This window comes from Apium graveolens, chromosome 6, assembly GCF_009905375.1.
Source record: "Apium graveolens cultivar Ventura chromosome 6, ASM990537v1, whole genome shotgun sequence".
NCBI lineage: Eukaryota > Viridiplantae > Streptophyta > Magnoliopsida > Apiales > Apiaceae > Apium > Apium graveolens.
The window spans coordinates 270789176-270812554 of NC_133652.1; positions in this window are offsets into that span (position 1 = coordinate 270789176).

Genomic DNA, 23379 nt, shown 5'->3' on the forward strand with positions numbered 1-23379 from the left:
GCTTAGCGATTTAAAGGTCATGAAAGAATTTTCTACCGCATTGTTTCCTCAAGGTGGTGGTTGGGGATAATAGTCTAAGTTCTTTTTAGACAGGTCCATGAATTGTCGTATAGGAGTACCGTCTCGGGTCTCCTTTCCTTACTCGACTTTCTGTTTCCTTAGTATGAAGTGTTTCACCCTTCTCCCACAATCAGGGTTATCTTATACGTTAAAATCCTCATTTTCCACTTCATTATGGCATGGGTTCCTTCTATCTTGATGGTGACCTCCCTGACTATCGCGTTCAGGGTTTGCTCTAAATCTTATTCCTCAAACTATGGCTCTCATCTAAGTTCTCATCCTTACGCTCTTGAACTTTCGGAACCCAAATTCTATAGGAATGCCTCATTATTCCCTTATCATCTTTCTCTGGCACCGTATGCTCTTTTCCAATAATTCGGTCTCTATTGCAATCTCAAACAGCTTTTCGGTACCGGCTCCGGTTACCTTCACTACTATTTCCATTTTCTCAAAATCTCTTATAAACTCTCCAAAAGACATTATCATCTTGAGTCTCTCCTTTTTACTAAGGGCATCAGCCACCATATTGGCTTTCCCCGAATGATAAATAATCTCCCAATCATTATTCTTGATTAGCTCTAACTGCCTCCTCTGGCATATGTTGAGCTCTTTCTACGTGAAAATATACTAGAGCACTTATGGCTTAGGTAATTCTCGCACTTCTCTCCATACAAGTAGTGCCTCCAATCTTTAGGGTAAAACTATTGCCACGAGCCTAAGCTCATGAGCGGGGATATCGAATTTCATATTACCTTAATTGTCTTGACATGTACGCGATTACCTTATCGTGCTGCATGAGCACGCACCCTAAGCCCTTGTGCGAAGCGTCACTACACTTCACAAAATCTCCTTTTCCATCCGGCAACGCCAGCATAGGGGCCATCACCAACCTCTGCTTCAGTTCTTGAAAGCTGTTCTCGCATTTCTCTGTCCATTCGAACTTCTCAGTCTTACGAGTAAGCCGCGTTAAAGGGGCTACTATCTTTACAACTTGAACGAACCTCCGGTAGTGACCGGCCAATCCTACCTCTGGTAGTCGACCAAACCATGGTCATCAATTCATCAGTGGTCCTTTATCCAATCCCGTCAGGATCCTCCATGGGATCCTCCTCAACAACTATCCCTTCTAGGACGACATCCTCAACCGCTACTTCCTCAATATCAACATCATCCGGTCCTGCATTAGGACACTCTATCGGATCCACAATCCGATCTCCAATTAGTAATAAAATATCATCGCGATGTTGCTCCTCAACCTCAGGGTTCGGAGTCCCGCTACCATATACGATAACGAACTACGCTCCTATCACGATATTTATAAGGGTTCCCATAAGGGTTTTAACTGTCAGTACTACGTTAGGTAGCCCGACTATGAACTTGGCAAGAGTTCTTATTATCTTTGTGAACTTATTATCTTAACGTCACATCATCTCTGAGGTTTATAACGCTTAGCTCTGATACCACTTCTGTAACACCCCCAGATCCGGGGTCGGGGATCCGGGTCGTCACGGTCTTTCTTTCCACAATATCACTTCACTTAATTAATAATAAATAACCTTATGCTGTGACCCCACACTAACACACACCACAACCCGTTATAGTCTCAGAGATGAAATTTAAATAAGTACAAGTCTTTGAATCCACAATTTAAAAGTTATTATAACTCAAAATGATTACTTGATAAATTTATAGTTAATTGCCATTATCTGCCACAAGTTATAATTATACATAATTGATTCTCAAAAGTAGATGGTCTGATCTACAATAGGTCTACCTCTGCAGCTATAGCAGCTACAACATCAACGGGAAGACGCAGAACGCTTCCCACGCGCTTGCGCTGGGTCTGCTGGAGTCTGGCCATCTTTCCTAACTGTTGTTGTGTGATGAAAAAAGAAAGCAAGGGTGAGCAGCAAGCCCACCAAAATAATATGTATAATGATTAACAATATATGAGCCTACTCATAATACTCATGAAAGTCTTGGTCAAAAGAAATGAACCAAGTTTGATATCTTAATGCGATGAAGTCGCAAAATATTCAGTATATATATATACATATATACTTTTCAAAATATTGGAAGTCCTCTTCCATGCATAATACACACAGAGTTCCAGTGTATAACTGTATAAAAATATCGTTGCAAGGTGATCTCATATATCTAACCCTGTCTCAACGTTTTTCTGAAAATCTTTGTCATGCATAAGATAATCATTTACTAGATATAAGTTTAAAAGATGAAGTTACAAGATACTCCAATATACTTATATCTTTTCCAAATACTACTTAAACTACCACCGTTCAAGTTATAATTAGTTTCGAAAGTTCATCACACTGATGAGACTACAAGATAAGACTTGTATAGATTCAATCTTTGAAATATTTTGAAGGAAATGAAGTTATGATATACTTCATTAAGTCCCGATATATATACACCTATATATATACATACGTTTCCTGAAAACCTCTGTCATGTAAAGTATGAACAGAATTGTAATATCCAATAAATTTGGAAAGGAAAGAATTTTGGCATAAACCAGGTATCTTGCTGATCAGGCAAAGATACCCATAAGTAACCTTTTCTACTAGTAGATGGACGAATTCCCCACTGGTCATCACCCTGGCCGCATTAGGACCTATGCTGGACTGCCACTCAGCCACTTATGCATTTGATGGACTCCCACTGAGCCACTTACACTATCATGGACGCCCACTGAGCCCATGTTGCTTATGCCGACTCAATAGATGGACTTACTTCCCGAACGTTGGGTAAGTAATCAATTCATTTACCAAAACGGCAACCTTGTTGCGAATATAAAATACACCACAGAGCCGGATCCCTCAGGTTTTAAGCGAGTATTTAAATCCCCTTAAAAAGGAAGATCTTAAATATAAAAATGAGTTTTGGGATCCGCTCTAACTTTTAAAAATCATTTTGAAGACTCGAAAACACTTTATAGAGTGTTTGGAGTAAAGCTGATTTAATGAAGTAAATCAGTCCCCAGAATATTTAGAAAATGACTGAATATTATTAATTAAATAATATTCCCATAAAGAATAATCTTTATAAAAATAATTGAAGTAGAAGTATTAAAATTTATACTTGAAACGAGTATTAAATAACCAAAGATATACTTATATGAAAGTATTATCTTCATTTGAATAATCGAAAATAAGTTTGATTATCGGAACATTATTCTTTAATAAAATACAGAATATATCTCAGCAAATAATCGGAGTCATAGATCCTCAAATGAATATTCAAATAATATTCATTAAATAATATAAACTGAGTCATAAGTCCTCGAATGAATATTCAAATAATATTCAAATAATAAAATAAAAGGAGTCATAAGTCCTCGAATGAATATTCGAAATAATATTCATTAAATAAAATAAAGTTTAAAGTTATCGAATAAACCTTATTCGATTAATAGTTTGGAAAACTATAACCATATATATATATAAATATATATATATATATCCGTATCCATATATATACAAAATCTACTCGGGATCCTCGACTCCCGGTTTTAGAAAAAAAATTTCACCTTTGGGTCCCTACACTAAGGGTATATGCAAGATACCGCTATCCTCTAGCATAGGTATTATCAACTGAACCAACAGATATATATTTCAAGAATATGAAACAGGCATGCATATATACCATATCACATGCTACAATATATCGCAAGAATTTGCTAAATAACCAACATGCATCTATCGCAAGATAATGCATATACAAGTGTATACATCACAACAACAGTATAACGGATAGAATACTTGCCTGAGCGACTTGGGGTGATAAAAGGCTCGGGACGAGTCTGGTAACCTATAAACAACAAGTAAGTTGGAATTAAACCAAAATCACTTGTAAATCTATACTTTAACTAACTTAGACTCTAACGCTTGTTTTGCGCTCACTGATTCGCTTAAGTCACTCGGGTACCCTCGGCTCCACCATTTTTAATAATTTAACCTTTACGAGTTTTAAAGCGATTCCTTCGCGAGTGTCTTACCAACTGCCTAACACACTTACCATAAATGTTTCATACATTAATTAACCCTTTTTGGTCTTTAACCTATGTTTCAAAGTAAGGCGAGGGAAAAAGTTTCGTTCGCGAAACGCCGTTACTTGAAACGGTCGTTTCTCCTAAACCGTGCATCGGAATCGAACGAACTACATATCAAAACGAAGCTCGTAACATGAGCTATCTAAACATGGCAGTGGTCATAATCTAGCAGGGGGTCCTCGGGTCCTAATGTTATGCACAAAACAGTCTAAAGAAAATCGGACGTTACGACGGCTATGTTTACGCGATTACCAATATTTATACCACTCCAATTCTTTACCAATTCACTACAAACCACCCAACCATCATCAATACATCAAACACAACTTATATCAAGGCAAAGTCAGTCCATAATCTCAAGGTTTTCCAACTTATTCAACCGCAAACATGATCTACTAACCATAACTTAAGATTCATTAACCATTAACCAAGATTCATATCCAAAATCACCACAAATCCAACCAAACTATCTAACATACATGGATCTTGCTATACATACATGGATATTTCTATATATACATTAATCCATCCATAAACTCATCAAAACTCAAAGTTCAAACTATAAGTTAAAGGTGAAAGTTGTTTATACCTCCTTGAAGCTTCCTAACACAACCCAAGAGCTTTGAATGCCTAAAAGAACCTTGATCCTTGCTTGTATAACCTTAATCTTTCATAAAAATTCAAGAAAACTAAAGTTATTTCTTGAAGGTTACTATTCACCATCTTCTTCCTTGATTTATTGGAAGAGATTGTGAAGGAATTAGGAGCTTAAACTTATAGCATATCCATATCTATGTACAAGGAAGCTTAGATAATTACCTTGTGATTTAACAATGCTTGGAACTTGATTTTTGAAATTCTTGCCCTTGAAAAAGATGAAAAGCCGAGAGCAAGATGATGAGAATGAAATGATTTTGTGTTTTTTGATTTGTTTGTCTTAGCTTGGTTGTTTTTTTGTTTTGTTTTTGGTTAATTACCTTAATAACCTTATATTTGTGTGGTTATAAACCAACCACACCTCCTCCTTCCCTATGTCATGCTTACATCACATTGCTATGTCATCCTCCCTTCCTTGTCCTCTTCTCATTGGTTGGGTGACATCACTTCCTCTAATCCCTTTGCTTAACTTCCTAATTGTTTGCCTAATGACCGCTGATCTGTTATACGGTTCGCTTAACTTTCGTTTTCGTTTATCGTTTGAGGGATCATACCTGGGATCTTATTACTTAGGTTCCCTTAACCTTTCTCAATATATTATATTCCTTTTATGATCCTCTCCTATAATCCCTTAATTTAAATCATTTTTATCCTATTACCTTATACTCAATTCTCTCTGTATCTAGTGGATTTCCGGGAAAAATCAAAGTGTTCGGATTTGGATTCTGACGATCTTTACATACACTTATATCCCATATAAAGTACTAATAAAATCTCAGAATATCCATATCAGAACCCCTACATAGTGTGGCATGAAAAGTTTTCTCATTCAGCAAAAACACTATTCATAAGGGTTTCAAAAAGTTGAAAATTTTGGGGTTATTACAACAGCTGAGCCTGAATATATTGCTACTGGCAGTTGTTGGGCACATATTTTTATGGATGAAAAATGAACGGTTAGACTATGGTCTACAGGTGGATAAGATTCCTATTTTTTGTGATAACACAAGTGCCATTGCAATTACCGAAAATCTAGTACAACATTCAAGGACAAAGCACATTGACATGAAGTACCACTTCATTAGAGAACATGTCATGAATGGTACTGTGGAACTTTATTTTGTTCCAAGTGAGAAGCAACTTGCAAACATCTTTACTAAGCCATTTGATGAATCCACCTTTACTAGGTTGGTAAGTGAGTTAGGTATGCTTAATCACTCCTAATTTATTTTGATATCTAAGCAATTTGAAATGTAGCCAGAATAAAATTTGATGTTTCTTGTTAAAGATGAAATTTTGGTTAAGTCAGAATTTACATCTCGACGGATGTTCATTATCCGTTGAAAATGAATATCCATATAATTTTATCATCCGTTGAAATATCTAATATTATTCTGGGTACTTTTATCTCGATGGATAATTGTTTAATCCTTATCCGTTGAATTGCTTTCAATCTTAGCCGTTAATTATATCCGTCGAATCTACTTATAGCCTATAAGTATATTTCGATGGATAATCATTAGAATTTCGACAGTTTATTTTATTTTTAAAGGGCTATTTTGGGCACATTTCATTGGTTATTTTATTTTTTACTTTTTACTTTTTAACCATTTATGTCTAAGAAAGTATAAAAGACTATATCATTTTCATTTTTACTTTTATCTTTCTCAAGCAATTTCTCTAACTCTCTTAGTCTCCAAAGCACAAACCCTCTTTCTGCAACTACTTTCAATCACATCAATGGCACCAGTAGTCAAAATCGTGTCTCAAACTGGGTTCATATATAAAAAGAACAACTTCGTAGCATTGGTGAATGAGGAGATTGCTGCTTCTGAAGACTATCACAAAATGATGGATTTCATTCGAAGTTACAAACTGAGTTATGCTATGCTGAGTCTCCGGTCATCTACTGTGAAGTTGTTGAGGAGATTTGGACTACTGTTGTTTTCAATTATAAGGACAAAACCATTACCTTCTCTCTCAAAGGTAAGGACCATTGCATTAATAGTGATACACTACAAGCATGCTTTAAACTGACTTATAATAACACTCTTGCTCCACACACAAATACGGATGTGAGCAACATGCTTACTTTTATGGGTTATTCTCTTAATCCCTCCAAGTTGGTTGAGGTTAGGAGAATGGGCCTTAGAAAAGAGTGGAGCTTTCTATGCGATTCTTTTGTTAAGGCATTTTCTGGCAAGATTAGTAACTTTGATGTTGTTAGCTATTCAATTATTAACATGTTTTATATGCTTTTGAGTGATAAGTATTTTAATATAAGTAACTATGTGATGTATGAGTTAGGGTATAAGCTAGGAGACATAAAGAAAAGATCTTAAAATATATATTATGGTAGATTATTTATGTTGCTAGCTAACTTTGTTTCTGAAGATCTTATAATTGCGAACCCAACCAACAAGCTTGATTGTTGGGTTCAAGAAAGGAGAGTTATTGCTGACCTAAACAGGGCAAATCACCACAGTGAGGTTCCCCTCATCTATTTGCCTACCATGGAGGAACCTCAGGTGTAATATCCAGGATATATCGTGTAATTATTTTTGCTAATAAATAATTATTATATGTGTTCAGTATCTATTCTGTGAATTATTTGTTAAGTGTTAAATGTGTTTGGATGTTTAAAAATATTATTAATTGAGTATTTTAATTTTTATATGTCCAAAATAAAATATAGATAATTGTCATATCTTCCTAATTATTTTTATGTTGATTTATGAATTTATAGGAATCATATGGATTTTATAAAAACTTTTTCAGGGTATTTAAAATTTATTTTATAAAAATGGGAACCAACCGACGTCATCCGTTTTTACGTTTTTAGAACCCGAAACTCTTCCGAGAACTCCTTCCTAACCTAATTGTAATATTCCGAGCATTTTCCATGTTTCGACTTTTTCGATCCGGCGTACGGTTTGTCCTGCGCGGGTCCCGGCGCAATATTTTTGATACAATATTCGTTTCGGTAAATCAATAAAACTCGTATTTTCGATAAACGGGAGCTTTTTATTAAACTATCACAATTATCACCTCGTAATACGTGTAACCAGGTGCTGAGACCAAGACCGCAGTACAAATTGTACTGATTTGGATGATTATCCTGAAAACCGATACCGTTTGGATCATTTTTTTATAAATAAACATACCGTTTTATATCCGGAATGATCCAATGGGATACTAATTTTCCGTAAATATAAATAGCCTTTTACTGTATTTTATTTCGTATCAAAATCATTTGCAGTCAGCTAAATATATAATTTTCCAGAGGAAAACCCTAAACTCATAAACCTTTCTAAGAATCAAACAGCAAAACAAAGGTGTTATTGATCTCTGTTTTCAAAGCTTGAGTAACCAAAACCAAGGATTTGAGGAGTACTATCAGATTCTGTGCTTCGTTTTACTGCAGAAACTAAGGTTATTTTTCTATATTTTTATTTATTTTCGAATTATTTTTATTAAAAATATGAATTTCTGTTCGGATGATTGTTTGTGTGATTTGATGATTGCATGTTGTAGAGCTTGTTTTCCTGATGATTTTCATATGTCATACGTCTGATTTGGAGTCCAATAACATGCTCAAAAGTGGGTTTAATTCTCGAATTTTAAAATTAGGGTTTATAACCCGTATGAATGTTTTCAATTGAAATTTGGGGCTTTTTGATTTAGAGGTTATTAGCTGTTGATTTATAGTGGATTATGTTACTTATGAAATTTGCAATCGATTAGTATATAGCTCGTTAACAGATGATGTCTAAATCGAAGGGAGTTGTGTTTTGGAAATTTTCGAAGTTCGCCGGAAACCGGCAATGTTCTTGGCCAATTTCCGGCCAAGTCCGGGGTTATTGAAGTGTTTTGATTGCATGTATAGATTCCTGGTGTTATGTAGTTTAATTCTGGAGCTTGTGGTGGTGTGACTATACCTGGATCGCCTTCTCCGGCGAGACAGGGTATTTTCCGGCGAAGTTCGACGGTGAACTTTACAAAATTGCATTTCAGTCCCTGAGGTTTTGAAAACGAAACAGTTAGGTCCCTGAGGTTTCCAGAACTTGCAAATTTTGGATTCCTGTTTTAAAAATATTCAAAAATCATATTTCCAATTTATTTTTATTATAAAAATTCATTTTTAATTTCTGAAAATTCCAAAAATTATTATTTTAATTCCAAAAATTATTTTTAATTTAAAAATAAATCTGAATTAATTAGTTAATTAATTTCAGTTAATTTTTAATTGATTAATTGGTCAATTAATTTGAAAATTAATTGATTAATTGATTTAATTAATTATTAATTAATTTTAGTTAATTATTTAATGAGATTTAATTATTTAAAAATGATTTAAAAAATTTCAAAAAAATAGTTTCGAGCTTTAAAATATCATTTTAAATTGTTTTCAAGGCTCGTTAATTATTATAAAATTGTTTCGAAGCCAGAATTGGCTAGCCGAACCCTGTTTATTACACCGAAATTGATCCAACGACCCGTTTTAATTCCGAAAAAAATTTTAAAAATTATTTTAAATACCCGAAAGCTTGTTTATGACCCGAGACTTCTTTATAAATGTTATATAATTGATTATGTGACGTGTTATGTGCTATATGTGACTTGTTGGTTAATTGTCGGTCTATATATTCGATGTTTACTTGTTTATTGCGTAATTTTCAATTCATTAATCGGATTTGGGTGAAACGAGGGGTAGATAGAAGTATGTTTCGAATAGAATCATATGAGTTGAATATTGATAGATGCTTATGATATGTGAGATGAAGAGGCGAGGCGTAGAAAAAGAAAACAGGTAGTCGGGGAGTAAGACAGTGGTGATTGAAAGCGAGTGCAGTATAGTAAGCTAGTACCAGGCAAGTGTTCTGAACTTTCTCGAGATATATTATAGTGGATTGATAGTACTGTTTTATATTGTAAGTGCTTTGATGCACTGAACCCAAACCCTGATTCCAGTTATTGATCTTGAACCGTAAACCTTATTCTTTCTAAACCATTGATTGTTGTACATTCAGATACGAACCACAAATTTACGATACTACTCCACAAATACATACAAACTAAATATCAAACACTGAACCAGATTGCTTACACATTCAAACCATTGTATCTTATGCTTTGAAAGACCAAGTTTTTGAAACCCTGAAACATTGATTCCTTTGTTTTCCAATTCTTTCATTACCTAACAGCCAAGCTTTGAAAATGCCCTATTGATCCTTACGAAGATTGAAGTTATTTCATTACTGTGCACCCACTGTTGTTAACGATTTTGTTTAATTCTTTACATTGTTTATTCTGTTATTATGTTAGAATTGGATTGTTTTTATAAAATTGTGGACCAGATTCGTGGTCAGACCATATAATGGTCAAGTTAGGCCAATGTGTGCCTTGGATCCAGTAGTTAGAGCAGTGATGTGTGCTTTGCTCGGGGTTAATGCGTGACTGATTAGCAACCTAACCTTGGTTTTTAAAATGAAAATATAATATCAAATTCTAAATCATAATCCATTGTTCACATGATATCATAACCATATTCACCTGATGATCATTATTCTCAATTTTGTCATTGTGACTTGTTGAGCTAGTTAGCTCATTTATGCGATGTTGTTTATGTTCTTTTCCAGTTAAGAAGGAACCGGTTGGTACCGAGGATCCCCAGTCCAGCGCGAGAGCTAGGGGTTCAGGTTGATCGAGTTGAGCTAGTAGGCTTCTTTTGGAATAATTTAAGTTTGTAAAAGTTTGTAATAATGTTTAATACTCAGTTCTGAGTTGGAATAATTAGGATTCGAATGTTTGTAATATAAGTAAGTGTGTTTGGCTTGTGTGTATACTTTAACCTGTTGCGGTCCGTGGTAGTTGGTAAGTAGGGTCACTGCATATTATTGTGTGGACCTCAAACTTCTGACCCGGGTTTGGAGGGCGCCACAGGTTTGGTATCAGAGCTACAGGTTATAAGTCATTGACACAAGCCTAGGTTGACGGGAATGGGTAGAGGGTTAGGATTAGAAGTAAGGAAGAGAAAGATAGAATGTCGAGAGGTTGAGTGCTACGATATAGCAGGTATTAGTATAATTCGCGTCATGGTTCGGGATTCTTATATTGCGATATGATTTCAGATAGTAGTGATGGCCGACTCTTTCATCCCCGTATCAGCTGATCACTCAGAGCCTTCAGTTGGAGTACCATCTTCAGATCCACGTCCCGTTGTTCCACCAGTGTTGGCTATTCTACCTCCACCTGTGTTACATCACGTACTATTGCAGGCTATTCCACCTCCAGGCATGAGGCCACCTATCAGAGGACCCCCACCAGCTGATTCAGATTCCACTGGGTATTTAGTTGCAGGTGCCCCATTTCAGTCTACATTGCCCCCAGTTCCTTATTACCGGTATGAGGCTCTTCTATTGGAGCTTGACTCCTTGTTGGACCAGATCCGAGAGCTACAGCATATTATCAGGACTACAGATGTTGATCGTGGTGTGAGGGAGCTTCGAGAGGAGATCCATGTGATACACAGGATTCTTGAGGCTAGGCTACATGGAGCTACACTACCTGGCAGAGGCCCTGATGCACTGAAGGGCTGGGCTACTGAGGTGATGGAGGACTTTGAGCGGCTGGCAGGACCAGAGTTTCCTTGGAGTTGAGTCAGAGATCCAGAGATGGAGATGCTGAGCAGTGTTGTGATAGTTGTATAGTATTTACAGTAGTGTGTAGTGTGTACCTGTAGACTTTTGGGTTGTATTTATAGACTAGCTATGCTGACTAGTGAGTAGGTTGTTGTACCCTTTTATTTTTACTTTCGAAGCGTCTTTACGCTTGTACTACCCAAAACTTTTGATCTATATATATCAGTACCTTTTCCTTTCCAATACTGTCATTTAATTTATTGCACCTATTTTACTTTACCTTATTTATTGCACCAGTTATACCCCTGTGATACCATGTATCCTGTTCTCCATAACTATTTATATTCTGTAAAGAAGCATGCAATTTACTTAGTTCAACTGTTACAACTGTTTTCAAAAAGAGATATTTCTGTTTTACAAAACTTTTCTTTTATGCAAAGGATTTGATTTAAAAGCTAAATAAGTTGTTTGATTCTTTACAGAAAATGCCTCCCAGAAGAAATTCCCGCACCAACACCCAGAATGAAGAAACCAACAACAACAACAATAACAACCAAGATGATACAAACCAGAATGCAAACCCAGGACCCATAGACCCAGCAATAGCCCAGATTCTCCAAATCTTGGCCCAACAAACAGTTCACCTGGCACAACAACAACAAAGACAGACCAATCCCCAGGTAACTTTCAAAATTTTTCAGGCAGTAAACCCACCAGAATTCAAGGGTTCCTTAGAGCCGATTGAAGCAATTGTTTGGTTAAAGGAGATAGAGAAGGCATTTGCCTTAGTGAAAGTAAAGGAAGAACAGAAGGTTGAGTTTGCAAGTTACTATTTGAAGAATGAGGCCACCTATTGGTGGGAGATGGTGAAAACATTGGAAGGTACATATGTTATTACTTGGGAAAGGTTTAAGGGATTGTTTTTAGAAAAGTATTTTCCTCAGTTTGTCCATGATCATATGGAGTTGAAGTTTTTAGAATTAAAGTAAGGAAATATGTCGGTGGCAGATTATGAGAGTAAGTTTGAGGAATTGTCAAGGTATGTGTCATCGTATGTGGATACTGACAGGAAGAAGGCTAAGAGATTCCAGCAAGGTTTGAAGCCATGGATCAGAGGGAAGGTAGCCATTTTTGAATTGGATACCTATGCAGGAGTTGTACAGAAGGCTATGATTGCAGAGACAGTGAGTGAGATGTCCCAGAAGGAGAAGGAAAGCAAGAAAAGGAAAAATGAAGGAAATGAAGGTCAGTCACAACCAGGGAAGTTTCCAAATTTTAAGAAGGGAAAGTTTCAGCCAGGGAGAAATTTTAATTTCAAAAGACAAAATGCAGGCGACGGAAACCAGGGCAACCGTCCAGTTAATGCGAATCAGCCGAATCAGTTGAGATTAACTTTTCCAGATTGTCAGGTATGTGGAAAGAAACATGGAGGAGTTTGTAATAAGTTGAATGTGGTGTGCTTTAAGTGCAACCAGAAAGGGTACTATTCAAGGGAGTGCCGAAATCAGCCAGCAAAAGAACTAGCAAGTAAGGATCAGCCTATCCGGAATCCAGCAGTGAAGGTTCCAGCCATTGGATTTACGTGCTTTAAATGTGGAAAGCCAGGACATATAGCCAGGGATTGTAAGACACCAGCCCTAGTCAGTAATGCATTGAGGATTATGGGATCTACCCCCACAGTGAATGAGACTCCAAGGGCTAGAGTTTTTGATATGTCTGTGAAGGACGCTATTCAGGATACTGATGTCGTGGCAGGTACGCTTAATGTGAATTCTTTTTGTGCTAAAGTATTAATAGATTCGGGAGCAACTCGATCATTTGTTTCACAAGATTTTGTTAGTAAATTAAATTGTTCAGTTGAGTATTTAAATGAAATAATGACTGTGGAATTAGCAAATCAAGAACGTGTATCTGTTAATCAAGTTTATGGGAATTGTGAGATTGAGATTTCTGGTAATAAGTTTTTTGTAGATTTGATACCATTTAAGTTAGGAGAATTTGACGTTATCTTAGGAATGGATTGGTTATCTAAGCACGATGCCCAGATAGATTGTCAAAATAAGAAGGTAATGATGAAGACGCCAGACGAAAGAATAGTAACGTTCAAGGGCTAGAAACAAGTAAAGAAGTTCTTAATGATGATTCAAGCCAAGAAGTTACTACGGCAAGGATGCGAGCATTTCGTGGCATATGTGATTGACAGAAGTCAGAAGCCAACAAAACTTGAAGATCTTCCAGTAGTGAATGAATTTCCAGACGTGTTTCCTGATGAGTTACCAGGACTTCCTCCAGACAGAGAAATTGAGTTTGCAATCGACTTAGCACCTGGAACAGAACCAGTATCCAAGGCCCCGTATAGAATGGCACCCGTTGAGATGAAAGAGATAGCAAAGCAATTGCAAGAATTGTTAGAGAAAGGAATAATCAGACCCAGTGTATCCCCGTGGGGTGCACCTGTGCTATTTGTCAAAAAGAAGGATGGAAGCATGAGACTGTGCATCGACTATAGGGAGCTCAACAAGCTTACAATTAAGAACAAGTACCCGTTACCCAGAATTGACGATCTGTTTTACCAATTGAAAGGAGCCAAGTACTTCTCCAAGATTGACTTAAGAGCGGGATATCATCAACTGAAGATCAAGCCAGAAGATATACCAAAGACAGCTTTCAGAACAAGGTATGGACATTACGAATTTTTAGTGATGTCTTTTGGATTGACCAATGCCCCGGCAGCATTTATGGACCTGATGAACAAAATTTTCAAGGAATATTTGGACAAGTTCGTTATTGTGTTTATAGACGATATTTTTATTTATTCAAAGATGGAAGGGGATCATGCGGAACATTTGAGAACAGCTTTGGAGATTTTAAGGAAAAAGAAGTTATATGCTAAATTCTCGAAGTGTGAGTTTTGGCTACAGGAAGTTCAGTTCTTAGGACATATAGTCAGTAATGAAGGGATCAAAGTGGACCCAGCAAAGATTGAGGCAATTACAAATTGGGAAAGACCGACAACACCCACCAAGGTAAGGAGTTTCTTGGGATTAGCGGGATATTATTGTCGATTCGTCCAAAATTTCTCAAGGATTGCAACACCATTGACAAAGCTTACATGGAAGAATGAAAAGTTTATTTGGAACGATAAATGCGAAGAAAGTTTTCAGGAATTAAAGCAAAGATTAATTACGGCACCTGTTTTGTCACTTCCAGTCGATCAAGGGAATTTCGTAATTTATAGCGACGCTTCTCATAAAGGACTAAGATATGTTCTAATGCAGCACGATAAGGTGATTGCGTATGCGTCAAGGCAATTGAAACCACACGAACAGAAATATCCTAATCATGATTTGGAGCTAGCAGCTATAGTTTTTGCTTTGAAAATTTGGAGACATTATCTGTATGGAGAAAAGTGCGAGATTTACACGGATCACAAAAGTTTGAAGTATATATTCACACAGAAAGAGCTTAATATGAGGCAAAGGAGATGGTTAGAATTGATCAAGGATTACAACTGCTCGATTAATTATCATCCCGGTAAAGCGAATATTGTAGTAGACGCGTTGAGTCGGAAGGAAAAGTTAAATGTGTTATCAGTACCTGAAGAAATATATAAGGAATTTCAGAAACTGGAATTGGAGATTAAAGTTTGCAAGCCTGATGAAGCAAAAGTGTACAGTATAACTTTCCAGCTGGAGTTGTTAGAGAAAATAAAGAAGTGTCAGGAAGATGTAATGGATCAAGATATAAATCGTTTGGTAGGTGAAGAATTGTGCACACAAAAAGACGATCAAGGTATTCTTAGGTTTTCTTCAAGAATTCGGATTCCACCGGTGACGGAGCTGAAGAATGAAATTTTACAGGAAGCACATAATTCAAGGTATTCAATCCATCCAGGGAGTACCAAAATGTACAGAGATTTAAAGGAAAATTATTGGTGGCCAGACATGAAGAGGGAAATTGTGGAATGGGTTAGCAGATGTTATACATGTCAGAGAGTTAAAGCAGAGCATCAAAGACCAAGTGGATTACTACAGCCATTAGAGATTCCAGAGTGGAAGTGGGAACATATTACCATGGATTTCATAGTTGGATTACCAAGGAAAAGGGCTAATCATGATGCCATTTGGGTTATAATGGATAGACTTACCAAGTCAGCTCATTTTCTGCCTATAAATGAAAGATTTTCGCTCGACAAATTAGTCCATATGTACCTGAAGGAAATTGTAGTTCGTCATGGAGTTCCTGTGTCCATTGTATCGGATCGAGATCCAAGATTTAATTCAAGATTTTGGAAGAGTTTTCAGGAATGTTTGGGAACGAGATTGAATATGAGTACAGCTTACCACCCACAGACGGACAGCCAAAGTGAAAGAACGATCCAGACGATTGAAGATATGTTACGTGTTTGTGCTATTGAATTTAAAGGATATTGGGACGAGCATTTACCTCTGGTAGAATTTGCTTACAATAACAGTTATCACGCCAGTATTGGGATGCCACCCTACGAAGCCCTTTATGGACGCAAATGCAGATCTCCAGTATATTGGGACGAAGTAGGAGAACGCAAAATACTTGGACCTGAATTAGTACAGCAGACAAAGGAAGTGGCTGAAATTATCCAGAAGAGATTGATAGCCGCACCGGACCGTCAAAGGAAATATGCAGACCAATCAAGGAAAGACATGGAATTCGAAGAAGGAAGCTTGGTATTACTGAAAGTATCACCGTGGAAAGGACTAACGAGGTTTGAAAAGAAAGGAAAGCTGAGCCCAATATATGTCGGACCTTTTGAGATTCTAAAGCGCGTTGGCAAAGTAGCTTACGAATTGGCGTTACCTCCGTACATGGAGCACATTCACAATGTCTTTCACGTATCAATGCTTAAGAAGTATAATCCAGACTCCAGGCATGTAATAGAATATGAGCCAATAGAACTTCAGGCAGATTTGTCATATGTAGAGAGTCCGATAGAGATTTTAGAGGAAAGAGATAAGGTATTAAGAAATAAAATGGTAAAGCTAGTAAGAGTATTATGGAGAAACCCAAAGGTTGAAGAGTCAACATGGGAGTTAGAAAGTGATATGAGAGAAAAGTACCCTCATTTGTTTTCTTAGGAGATTCTGAGGACAGAATCCTTTTAAGGGGGAAGGATGTAATATCCGAGATATATCGTGTAATTATTTTTGCTAATAAATTATTATTATATGTGCTCAGTATCTATTCTGTGAATTATTTGTTAAGTGTTAAATGTGTTTGGATGCTTAAAAATATTATTAATTGAGTATTTTAATTTTTATATGTCCAAAATAAAATATAGATAATTGTCATATCTTCCTAATTATTTTTATGTTGATTTATGAATTGATAGGAATCATATGGATTTTATAAAATCTTTTTCCGGGTATTTAAAATCTATTTTATAAAAATGGGAACCAATCGACGTCATCCGTTTTTACATTTTTAGAACCCAAAACTCTTCCGAGAACTCCTTACTAACCTAATTGTAATATTCCGAGCATTTTCCATGTTTCGACTTTTTCGATCCGGCGTACGGTTTGTCCTGCGCGGGTCCCCGCGCAACATTTTCGATACAATATTTGTTTCGGTAAATCAATAAAACTCATATTTTCGATAAACGGGAGCTTTTTATTAAACTATCACAATTATCACCTCGTAATACGTGTAACCAGGCGCTGAGACCAAGACCGCAGTACAAATTGTACCGATTTGGATAATTATCCCGAAAACCTATACCGTTTGGATCATTTTTTTTATAAATAAACGTACCGTTTTATATCCGGAATGATCCAACGGGATACTAATTTTCCGTAAATATAAATAGCCTTTTACCGTATTTTATTTTGTATCAAAATCATTTGCAGTCAGCTAAATCTTTAATTTTCCAGAGGAAAACCCTAAACTCATAAACCTTTCTAAGAATCAAACAACAAAACGAAGGTGTTATTGATCTCTGTTTTCAAAGCTTGAGTAAGCAAAACGAAGGATTTGAGGAGTACTATCAGAATCTGAGCTTCGTTTTATTGCAGAAACTAAGGCTATTTTTCTATATATTTTTATTTATTTTCAAATTATTTTTATTAAAAATATGAATTTCTGTTCGGATGATTGTTTGTATGATTTGATGATTGCATGTTGTAGAGCTTGTTTTCCTGATGATTTTCATATGTCATACGTCTGATTTGGAGTCCAATAACATGCTCAAAAATGGGTTTAATTCTCAAATTTTGAAATTAGGGTTTATAACTCGTATGAATGTTTTTTTTATCGTAGGTAACCCACAGCCGCTACCCTTCGGGTGCGTACTGGGTAAACCCTACGGGCTCACGCAATAGCCTGCAAACCACGTGAACCAAGGTAAACTGCAATTAAGCGACAGGCTATGACTCAGGAGGCATAATCATAATTTCTCCTCCGGTGGGGATTCGAACCTGTGACCAAGAGAAAAGTTATCCCCTCTTTAACCAACTGAGCCAACCCTTGCGGGCTCCCGTATGAATGTTTTCAATTGAAATTTGGGGCTTTTTGATTTAGGGGTTATTAGCTGTTGTTTATAGTGGATTATGTTCCTTATGAAATTTGCAATCGATTGGTATATATCTCATTAACAGAGGATGTTTGAATCGAAGGGAGTTGAGTTTTGAAAATTTTCGAAGTTCGCCGGAAACCGGCGATGTTCTTGGTCAATTTCCGGACAAGTCTGGGGTTATTGATGTGTTTTGATTGCATGTATAGATTCCTGGTGTTATGTAGTTTAATTCTGGAGCTTGTGGTGGTGTGACTGTACCTGGATCGCCTTCTCCGACGAGATAGGGTATTTTCCGGCGAAGTTCGACGGTGAACTTTGCAAAATTGCATTTCAGTCCCTGAGGTTTTGAAAACGAAACAGTTAGGTCCCTGAGGTTTCCAGAACTTGCAAATTTTGGATTCCTGTTTTAAAAATATTCAAAAATCATATTTCCTATTTATTTTTATTATAAAAATTCATTTTTAATTTCTGAAAATTCCAAAAATTATTATTTTAATTCCAAAAATTATTTTTAATTCAAAAATAAATATGAATTAATTAGTTAATTAATTTCAGTTAATTTTTAATTGATTAATTGGTCAATTAATTCAAAAATTAATTGATTAATTGATTTAATTAATTATTAATTGATTTTAATTAATTATTTAATTAGATTTAATTATTTAAAAATGATTTAAAGATTTCAAAAAATAGTTTCGAGCTTTAAAATATCATTTTAAATTGTTTTCAAGGCTCGTTAATTATTATAAAATTGTTTCGAAGCCAGAATTGGCCAGCCGAACCCTGTTTATTACACCGAAATTGATCCAACGACCCGTTTTAATTCCGAAAAATGTTTTAAAAATTATTTTAAATACCCGAAAGCTTGTTTATGACCCGAGACTTCTTTATAAATGTTATATCATTGATTATGTGACGTTTTCTGTGCTATATGTGACTTGTTGGTTAATTGCCGGTCTATATATTCGATGTTTACTTGTTTATTGCGTAATTTTCAATGCGTTAATCGGATTTGGGTGAAACGAGGGGTAGATAGAAGTATGTTTCGAATAGAATCGTATGAGTTGAATATTGATAGATGCTTATGATATGTGAGCAGAAGAGGCGAGGTGTAGAAAAAGAAAACAGGTAGTCGAGGAGTAAGACAGTGGTGACTAAAAGCGAGTGCAGTATAGTAAGTTAGTACCAGGCAAGTGTTCTGAACTTTCTCGAGATATATTATAGTGGATTGATAGTACTGTTTTATATTGCAAGTGCTTTGATGCACTGAACCCAAACCCTGATTCCAGTTATTGATCTTGAACCGTAAACCTTATTCTTTCTAAACCATTGATTGTTGTACATCCAGATACGAACCACAAATTTACGATACTACTCCACAAATACATATAAACTAAATATCAAACACTGAACCAGATTGCTTACACATTCAAACCATTGTATCTTATGCTTTGAAAGACCAAGTTTTTGAAACCTTGAAACATTAATTCCTTTGTTTTCCAATTCTTTCATTACCTAACAGCCAAGCTTTGAAAATGCCCTATTGATCCTTACGAAGATTGAAGCTATTTCATTACTGAGCATCCACTGTTGTTAATGATTCTGTTTATTACTTTACATTGTTTATTCCGTTATTATGTTAGAATTGGATCGTTTTTATAAAATTATGGTCCAGATTCGTGGTCAGACCATATAATGGTCAAGTTAGGCCAATATGTGCCTTGGATCCAATAGCTAGAGCAGTGTTGTGTGCTTTGCTCGGGGTTAGTGCGTGATTAATTAGCAGCTTAACCTTGGTTTTTGAAATGAAAATATAATATCTAATTTTAAATCATAATCCATTGTTCACTTGATATCATAACCATATTCACCTGATGATCATTATTCTCAGTTTTGTCATTGTGACTTGCTGAGCTAGTTAGCTCATTTGTGCGATGTTGTTTATGTTCTTTTCCAGTTAAGAAGGAACCGGTTGGTACCGAGGATCCCCAGTCCAGCGCGAGAGCTAGGGGTTCAGGTTGATAGAGTTGAGCTAGTAGTCTTCTTTTGGAATAATTTTAGTTTGTAAAAGTTTGTAATAATGTTTAATACTCAGTTCTGAGTTGGAATAGTTGGGATTCGAATGTTTGTAATATAAGTAAGTGTGTTTGGCTTGTATGCATACTTTAACCTGTTGCGGTCCGTGGTAGTTGGTAAGTAGGGTCACTGCATATTATTATTATTATTATCTTTATTATTGTTATAAGCAGGTTATAAATAGTGTGTGTGTGTGTGGACCTCAAACTTCTGACCCGGGTTTGGAGGGTGCCACATTAGGTAAGTGAGGTAAACACTTCTGTCTCTTCTACTTCTCTATCACAAGTTTCTTTGCAGACAACTGTGGCTATGACATCTGTTAGTTTGTCCCAAAGATGCCTACCCAAGCCACTAAAACAAAAGTTTCCAAATTAAGTCTCAAAGACCCCACTCTAGTTCCTCTCAAAAGGGGCTAGTTTCAAAAACTACTAAAACCAAATAGGGGAGTGTGAATGGAAATAAGATTGGTGAGGGACAGGGTGAACATCAAAGAAACCCTAAGGATAAGGAGAGAGAGGTGTGTGTTACCCAGCTTAGCCACACTGCAGTTTCCCAACAAACTGTAGTGACTAATAAGGAATATAACTCATTACTAGTTGCATCCATGTGACTATTGAACAAAGCTCTCAGCCAAGAGCACATGCCAAAAGGGTTAGGGACACAGACCTACCTCAAACTTACTCAAGAAAGAAGAAATCTAAAATACATGGGGATACACAGGGTGCACACACTATGCAAACTGCAGTCAAAGACTCAGTTACAGCACCTTCTCAAAGTGAGATTGATGTGGCTCCAATAAATGTGGAGTCACAGCCAAAATCTCTTATAATAGAAGCACCTCACACACAAAACTCACCCACTAAATCTTTGGATGTGGACATGATTCATACATTAATTCTTAATTCTCCATCTTTAACTCTTCATGAGAGTTAAAGATGGAGAATCTTTAACTCTTTAGATAGACTACCAGAATTTGATATGCTGGAACAAGATGAGTATCTCTGTAACAACCCCAAAATTTTGAATTTTTGTAACCCTTATGAATAGTGATTTTGCTGATTATGCTGAATAAGAAAACTTTTCATGCCTCACCTTGTAGAGGTTCTTTTATTGTTATTCTAAGATCTTATTAGTACTCTATATGGTATATAAGTGTATGTAAAGATCGTCAGAATCCAAATTCGAACACTTTGATTTTTCCCGAAAAATCCACCAAATACAGAAAGAATTGAGTATGAGGTAACAAGATAAAAAGGATTTAAATTCAAGGATTATAAGAGAGTATCATAAAAGGAATATAATGTATTGAGAAAGGTTAAGGGAACCCAAGTAATAAGATCCCGGGTATGATCCCTCAAACGATAAACGAAAATGAAAGTTAAGCGAACCGTATAACAGATCAGCGATCATTAGCCAAGTAATTAGGAGTTAATCAAAGAGGTTAGTGATGATGATGTCATCACACCAACAAGAAGAATACAAGTGTGGGAAGATGACATAAGAGGATGACATAAGCATGACACAATGGGAAGGAATTGTTGGTTGATTATAAGCCACACAAATTTTACCATGGTAAAAGGTTAATTAACAACAAAAACAAAGCAACCAAGCCAAAACAAATCAAAAACACAAAACACAAGTTGACTTTCACTTTCAAGAACATCAAGCTCTCGGCCTTCCTTCCATTTCAAGGAGAGAAAAATCCAAAACCAAGATCCAAGCTTTGTTAAATCATGAGGTAATTATCCAAGGTTCCTTATACATAGATATAGATATCCTGTGAATCTAAGCTTCCAATTCCTTCACAATCTCTTCCAATAATTCATGGAAGAAGAGAGTGAATAGTGTTTTTCAAGAACTTGAAATTTTGATCTTGTGTTTTTGTTTAGATAAAGCTTTAGTAAGGAATTTCCAAGGTTGTTTCAAGCTCATTAGTTACTCCTACTCTCGAGGAAGGTATAATCTCTTAACCTAGCATTATTATTGAATGTTAAGAGCTTGTTATGAGTAGTATAGTTCATGAGAAGCATGGTTATTGAATATTTAGAGATTAGTTGGTTTTGTAATGTTTTTGGAGTTGTATATCTTGATTATTAGTTAATGAACTTAAGTATAAGCTTTTAGTTCATGATTGAGAAGTAGTATAAATTGGAAATCTTGAGATGTTGGGGCTGTTGTAGTAGTGTATGTATGGAGTTTGGTTGTAATAATGATTGTGGGTTGATTGTGGATTGATTTGGAGTAGTATAAAATTTGGTAATCGCGTAAACATAGCCGTCGTAATGTCCGATTTACTTTAGACTGTTTTTGTCCTTAACATCAGGACCCGTGAACTCACTGTTAGGTTTTTACCATTGCCTTTATTAGATATTTCATGTTACGAGCTTCGTTTTGATATGTGGTTCGCTTGAATCCGATGTACGGTTTAGGAGAAACGACCGTTTTAAGTAACGGCGTTTCGCGAACGAACCATTACCCCTCGCCTTACTTTGAAACCTTGGTTAAGGCCCTTAAATGACTAATTGGAGTATGAAACAATTATGTAAAGTGTATTAGGCAGTTGGTAGAGTACTCGCGAAAGAATCGCCTTAAAATTCTTAATGGTTAATTTATTAAAAATGGTGGAGCCAAGGGTACTCGAATGACTTATGTGATTCGTTAAGCGTAGAAGTGACCATAAGCAAACGTTAGGGTTCAATTGGTTAAAGTCTAGTTTCTTAAGCGACCTTGGTTTAATTCTGACTTATGTTGTTGTTCATAGGTTATCGGACCCACTCTAAGCTTAAGTCTAACCGGGAACACTCAGGCAAGTTTTCTACCCGTTATACTGTTATTGTGATGTAAATATATGTATATGCATTATCTTGTGATAAGTGCATGATTGTTATTAGCAAATTTTGCGATATATTGGAGCATGCTGATATGGTATATATGCATGTCTGTTTCGTAATCTTGATATCTAATTGTTGATTCAAATGCGTATAAGTTGCATAATACCTATGCTAGAGATAAGCATTAGTTGTGTATACCCTTAGTACAGGGGACCCAAAGGTGAACATTTTCTAAACCGGGAGTCGATGTTCCCGAGTATAATATATATATATATATATATATATATATATTTATATATATATAGTTTTCAAAACTATTAATCGAATAAGGTTTATTCGATAACTTTATTTTATTTAATGAATATTATTATGAATATTCATTCGAGGACTTATGACTCCTATTATTTTATTAAATGAATATTATTTTGAATATTCATTCGAGGACTTATGACTCTGCTTCTTTTATTAAATAATATTCTTTATTTTATTAAAGAATAA